This window comes from Ochotona princeps, unplaced genomic scaffold (genome assembly GCF_030435755.1).
Source record: "Ochotona princeps isolate mOchPri1 unplaced genomic scaffold, mOchPri1.hap1 HAP1_SCAFFOLD_4914, whole genome shotgun sequence".
NCBI lineage: Eukaryota > Metazoa > Chordata > Mammalia > Lagomorpha > Ochotonidae > Ochotona > Ochotona princeps.
In genome coordinates this window covers 12246-19344 of record NW_026699875.1, presented here as the reverse complement: position 1 = coordinate 19344, position 7099 = coordinate 12246, and the positions used below count along the sequence as shown (strand labels likewise).

General features: G+C 38.6%; 1 long non-coding RNA gene across 1 annotated transcript; it reads left to right on the top strand.

The window, feature by feature from the left end:
- Positions 1-2247: 2247 nt before the first annotated feature.
- Positions 2248-6403, top strand: LOC131479259 (uncharacterized). The gene is made up of 3 exons (XR_009244792.1): positions 2248-2367; positions 4431-4468; positions 6200-6403. It is a non-coding gene; the product is annotated as an uncharacterized LOC131479259 (long non-coding RNA).
- The last annotated feature ends 696 nt before the right edge of the window (positions 6404-7099 follow it).

Sequence of the window (7099 nt, the reverse complement as noted above, 5' to 3'; positions counted from 1 at the left end):
AGTTACTCTGCGTGTTACAGAGCCTTTCAGGATTTCCAGCTGTACCCTTTGTTCAGATCACAAGGGTGTTTCAATGCTGGACCTATGCATGTTGCTCCAACAGAATAAATTTCAAATGACAAGTGTCTACTCAGAAGCTCTATTACCTCTACACTTTGTTTCCCACATGCATTTTACATCACTGATAATTGTTGTTGTTCTCATACAGTTTATCACTCAATAGGTTGATGCTTGGGTTTCAAAGAACTTATTTTCATCTGATACTGAGTCTGTTTTCTGCAACTCTATGAAGACAGACTAACCTTTTTTTTCAGTTAAAAAGACAAAGGACAGCAGAACACAAATGGGATACAGCATCCAATAGTATAAATGAGCAGAATGCTCATGTGACCACGTGTTAATGGGCACCAAATCCAGGTGCTAGTTTGGCTCATCCTGCATCCTTTCCTCTCTCCTATGTTGCTAGGGAGCCCCAAGAACATGCCTCCTCAGGCTTCCCTTTCAATGCCCTATGTCATCATGTACCTTGTATGAAATTCCCTTTTGATACAAGTTCACATGAGGTTTTATCTTTGCTGCAATCTGTCATGAGCTGTGCAGGATGAGTGGTGATCCTTTGGGGAACCGTTTGGGTACTCACTTCACTATGACAACCACGATTCCATTGTCTCCCTGCACACCATGGCCCCTGATCTGATCGTTTCACCGTTCTCTATCCTAATGCCTTCTGAAAGTGTCCTTGATATTCAGGAGATAGTGGTGACACTCATTGGCCAATTGAAATGCTCTCAGAAATAACATACAAAGATGTCTATATGTTCTTACACTCAGTTCTATCCGAGCACTATTCTCCCTTGCTACATGATTGTATGAAATACAGGATAGTCAAAATTCTTCCAGGAATATGTTTTAGGCATGGATTTTGTGTTGTTGTAAGCAGTTTTTATTGCCTGCCATCTGAGGGCTGTTGACTCTTGCTTGGAGCTCACATAAGGCATGTTTTGTTTCCCATTCCACCTGCAGGAAACCTGGAATGATGTGTCAAATAAGTCCGGTCAGCCAGAGGCCTATGATGTCAAGCCTGAGTTGGTTATGGGCCCCAATTATTTTCTAACCCGTGCCCCCTATTTCATGTGTTTAATTAGCCAAATCCCTTGTTCAAGCACCTTATGTTCTCCACTCACACACAGAACAAACAATAAGGGATGCTTTTTCTGCAAGACTGCATTGGTGCTTTCCAACATTCTTTCTGCCTAAGAATTGAACTCCTGAGTGACAAGTTCCCACAGGGCACATGCACTGAGGGAACCACTTCCTTTCCTATGGTGCTAGTGTTGTCTCTCAGTAGCACACTCAAGAGGCACTTCCCAGGACACCAAGAAGTTTGTTATACTTTTTATACTTTAACTTCTGAAAGGGGTAACTGCGAGGCTCTGAAAGCCACTGCTTGTGAATCAAAAATACACATCTGACAGGAATTATGAAGGAGTTCGCTCAACATTCAAATGGCTCCATCGCTGCATTCTATCTCATGATCTGTGTTTAAGTTTGGTTGTGTTGCTGAGGCTAGCCTCACTGAAAACCCCACTTTAGGTGATGTTGGGATGGCAAATCTCCCATGTGTGCTCTGATCCAGAGGTGAGACAGTTTTCTGAACACATCCACAGGCATCATCAGTTTTTCTGCTTTGTCATCATCAAACCCACTTGGGAATGCCACCCAGTGTCCAAGTCCATGAGTAGAACTGGACCAAGTCCTCTAAGCATCAGTGGATGGGCACCACTACAGCTTGGAAAGGGGTGCACCCATATCAGAAGCCCTCTGTCTTCTGAGGGACTTAATGGAGTAGTCTGCATGGTTTCTTGGATTTTTTTCTTCTTTCTGCCCTATAATTAGTTGAAATGCCCACTAAAAACTAAGTTGCCAGAAACTGAGTAACCTTCCTCATCTGATGAAGTCTTCAGAACTGCGCGGATCAAGCAGAATGATGACTTGGCACTTTTCTACTTCCTATAACCTTTCCTTTTCTATGTATTTATCTTTGTTCTTTAATGATGTAAACTACACTGGTAAAGACATAATTGGACTGAGAAATATTAGAAAGCTCATGATGCATTTAAAATTAATACTTGTGTTGCTCTGAGATTTTCAAAATTATAAACTGTGTTATTATGGATAAGTTTTCATAGAGTGTGTTGTATGCTGGCAGTCTCATAAACACCCACATTGTGAGAATAAGTCTGGTGAAAAATATTGTGTTGCAGTTTTCAGCTGGTTAAATGATATTTAAAAACACACTAAGAATTTTTTTATCTCCCATTTTCAACAGGTGATGTTCTATCAGGATGGAGTCTGATGTCTTGTCAGGTATGTTGCCTGAACACATTATTTCAATGCCAATTGGTGACTTCTGTCCCTTGATCTCTTAGTCACTACAGAGTCGAGTCAGCCTACTTCCTTAGCATTTTCTTTGATTTTCCTTGAGCTTGCTTTAATGTAACTCAAAAGGCAACTCCATCAAAACCTGCATGTTTGAGTTCTCTAGCTTCATTTGAAATCTGCAGCTTACACATAGGAGGAAGGGGTTCTTCGGGGGAGAATCAGCCAAGAGGCAGCCAAACTGAGATCATGCTGTAGTTTAATGTTTTCCTATCACTTGTTATGGAACACTAACAGCACTGTCAGCTTCTTTATCCCTTGTCTTTTGCTTTATCAAAGTGTGGCTGTGATGCCAAGTACAAAAATGCTATCAGTGACAAAAATGTAAAATCTAAAAATAAATTTAGCATACAGGCGTTTTTCTCTCAAAAGTATTCAGACTAGACATCAAATTTTCATCAAGCAGTAACTGTGTAAACTTATCTCTGTTGTGTCTCAGAAGCCACATGAGTCCCATGGGTTTATCAGGTTTTGATGTTTTTTTTTCATTGCCACTCAAGGTTGAAATGAATATATTGTCTTCAGCTATACTGAGAAAACTCCAGGCTTTGCTTTAGCAGAAGAAGTGATACCAGCACTGCCATCAAGATCAGTGTCACATAGAATGGCTGACCAGAACTTTTGAGTGGGAGCTGACACCTGACCTAGGGCGTGGGCCCATCCGCGTCTAGTGTGTTCTGATCTCCGAAAGAGCACAGTTGGCATGTTCTTTAGGATTTTACTTCTCAGTCACTTCCTTTGACCTCATATGAGGGACTACTGGTTCTCAAATGCTTGCATAGCATTTTGCAAGCATTGCTGTAAATCCTTGTCCATGAGGAGTGGATGGGATTCCGTAGGAACACGTGCTGCAGTGGAACGTAACCATTTTGCTTCAGGCTGTTTCGTCGTTGTCTTACAGTTGCATACTAAATGGACACACTCCAAATGACCAGATGCACTCGGCTTATCTGTCTTTATCCTTCTTTGATATTGTAGTAACTCCAATTCTTTCTGCACAAATGGTATTCAAAGATAAAAATAACACATGTTTAAAAGGAATCCAGAATACAAATATACTTTGTTAAAGAAAAAGCTTAAATCTATCTATCGTAATGTGTACTACCCTTAATTTTTTGGCCTGAGGTCTCAAAACTCTCATGAAAATCCTCAGTATAAGTGCATAATGCTGGGATTCAGAATATTTTACCACTGTCCAATACTTAGATGAATCTATTTCTGTAAAATTTTTAAATAAAGTTTCATTTTCCTGCAACAGAATAAATAAATACACATTGGAACACCACCCATTGTTCAAGAACACTGATTGTACAAGCATCATCCACTGAGGGAGGAAGCCAGGCCTGCGCTTCATCTCAGGAGGACTGTCCATGAGGCCCCTAAACAAAGACCGTCATTTTGCCTGTATGCTCTTCTGTCCTGAGCCAGGGCCTACCTTTTTCCCAAGAGATGCCCTCCCAGCCTACCTACCAGGAAGGGAGAAGCCTCTTGAGCCCAGGCAGGCCTAGGCCCAGCTCACCACGTGGTCACAGTGGCTGCAGCCAGGACCCCAAGCATGGAGTCTGACCCAGCCCAGGACCTCTGAACGGCGAACAGGCTGCTGCAAGTTCCTTGAGCTCTCAGTGGAACACCAGTGGACACAGCACTTTTCCGATTATCAGACCATTTGGTTTTTCTTTACCTTTTGTTCCTGCTGGAGTAAGTGTAAGTCACTAATACCAATGATAGTCAAGAATGAAAGAAAAAGAAAAGAATGGGTGAATTATAAACATTTTTTTCTCAAAAGTTATTAAAGCCATGATCCTTTTTTTTAGTATACATATTTTAATAAGCTAATCTCAGAAAATAATCAGAAAAGTATCAGTATGCAATAGGAACTGGTACTGCATGGATTTTGAATAAGTTCTTTCAGTGCAGTCAGATATGGAGTTGGATATGTGATCTACAAGTATTTTGACAATTTTTGTTTTGTTTTGTTTTTTCTTCAACAGATCATGTAATGTAGCTGCCAGAATTGAGCCCGAGCCAGGTATGTTGAACGACCAAAAGCTCCCAATGTCAAACAAGCCTAGCCTGATTCTGTTTGATCCCACATATGTCATCTGTTGGCCCTCTGTGGTACTAAAAAGCTGGTTTAGCATAATTCCTGGATACTCTGTGTGCCAGTCAAAGGATTACTTTTTCAGCATGTTTCATTTTTCTAACTTGGCTTGAAATCTTAAGTTTCTTAAAGTGGTACAGTGTCTTGGCAGAGAATTGTGCATGTGGCACCTAAACTAAGACTCCTGTTACTCCTCATGTCTCTCATCCTGGTGGTCAGTAGAACACTGAATTTGCAGTTTACAAGCCACTAGTTTTTTTTTTATGTCCTCACTCTGGCTTTTCCAAGGAGTAGCTCTTACTCTAGGGATACAATGTTACATTTGAATACAAAATGTTAAATGTGTGAAGAAGTATGCAATAGGAAGTCACTTTGGTCCAAAAGGTATCAAATCATTATCTTCTCATAAGTTGTAGTTTTTTCATCAGCTTGTTTTCATGGTGAATTGGAAACCTCCTTAAAATCCTCATCACAAGTATCATGGGTATATTGTATTTTGGTCAAATTGTTATTTTTTTTTCCTGCGCTCAGATGTTGATACAAGACTGTTGCTTGAAAATATACTAAGAAAATGACTTGTTTTTCTTTAGCAGAGGGAATTAAGCTACACATGCAAAACAGAGAAGCTCAAGTGTAATCAATGACCAAATTATACAGTGAGAGATGGTGTCAGCCTGAGTGTAGCGTAGGCCCACCCCTGTCTACTGTCCCCTTCCTTCAGAGTTACTGAAGACGGAAGCTGAGTTGGCATTGTTCCCTATGTTTTTAAATTTGCTATGCACATCTTTTAACCTCACACTAAGAACTACTTTTTTTCTAGAATGATTGCATTTAAAAAAAAGTTTGCTTGGCATCTTCTGTTTCTGTCCATGAAGAATGAATGCAGTTCTTTGGACAAAATTGAGTTACCAAAACTAAAACAACCATTTTGTTTCAAGTGATTCATTGTCTCACAGTTGAGCATTGAATGTTAACATGCTGAGCTGCCAGGTCCCTTCAGTGTGAATGCTTTCTACAAACACAGAATTCAAAGATAACCTATGTAGTGTGAATTTTGAACATGAATTCATTTGGGATCAGAAAGACTAAGTATCCATTTTTTTCTCACAACTTGTATTTTTCTTAAATGTTCTGAAACCCCATGAACATCATCATGATGAGTGTTATGGCTGGATTTATAATAATCTATTTTTTCTCTCTTTGACACTGAGACTTTTTATGAAACTGTGTCACATAATACAATGTAATTAATGAATTAAAAATAATAAATAAATTTTTAAAAAGTCATTTTTCTTGAATGGATTAATAACACCACTCCCAGATGTGATCCACACTCAGTTTCAGCGATTTACCTGGGTTTTCTATTTGGAGAGGATCCCAGGAGTGATCCTGGCATGCTCACCGCCATGTCTCCTGTCCTTGTCTTGTCAGTCACTGAAGGGTTCATTTGGCATGATTCCTTAGGACTTCTTTCTTTACCTTCCCTGCAACAGTTCTAACACCTACTCCTCAAACTGCTGATTATTGGCAATGGTTTGATAGTCCCTTCATTGCTTGGAGGAAATCTTTGGTGAAAGTCCTTAAAGCAGGATTCAGGGTTCTTCCACACTGTGAGATGATTATTAACCAGAACATTCTTTCTGGTTTTTTCTTCAACAGAGAAACATCCTGGCAACTTGGAAGACCAAATGATTGGCAAGAAGGCTCAAGAAATCCTACGGACAGAAGACACATCTAGTAGAAGGCCACACAGCTCTTCTGTTCCGCCTATTCAGTTTTTAGTATTTTCCACACTTTTGTATGTCTAATTTTCTAAATTTCAATATTAACCCAAACTCTGTTTTTAAGAAGAAAATGCAAAAATTCAAAATTGGGATGAAATTTATGCCCAGAAATAGCCAATTTTTTTTTTTTTTTGTTAACAACATAGGAATCACTACAAACTCAGTTTTTTCTTTTAGCATTGAGAGACTTTAAACAGCACACAGAGTAATAAGCTGTTCCAAAATATCAGCTCAGTTAATGTCACCCTTCAGTTTTCATCGTCATTACTCAAGGGGATTTCTAGTTCCTACATAAGGAATGTTTTAAGATAAAGTAAAAACTGTAAGAATGAACTTAAAAAGTGAGCTGAGTTGGTACAAAAACTTTAAATCTATGCATAGATTTTTTAGTATGTATTTTGATAAACTTTTTTATGAGATTGTCTCTGTTAATATAAACATAATATTCAGAGATCTCAGAAAAAATTTCATGAAAATATATACCAGAGAAATATATGCATGGATGTAATTTTTTTGTGCCAATACCAACTCATGTTTAAATTCATTTTTATAGTTTTTAATTTTATCTTTTTTTGTTTATTTTGAAATATCTGTTCATTTGTAGGATTGAAACAAATGTGCTTCTATACCATTAATAAGCTGGATGTTATCCCCAGGAGAAATGATGGTTTTAAAATTCTGTAGAAACTGAAGATTAAATATGAATTTATCAAACACCTATGACAATGTTATTAGTTAAATACTGCACACAATGATGAAGTGATTCCTAGCCCTT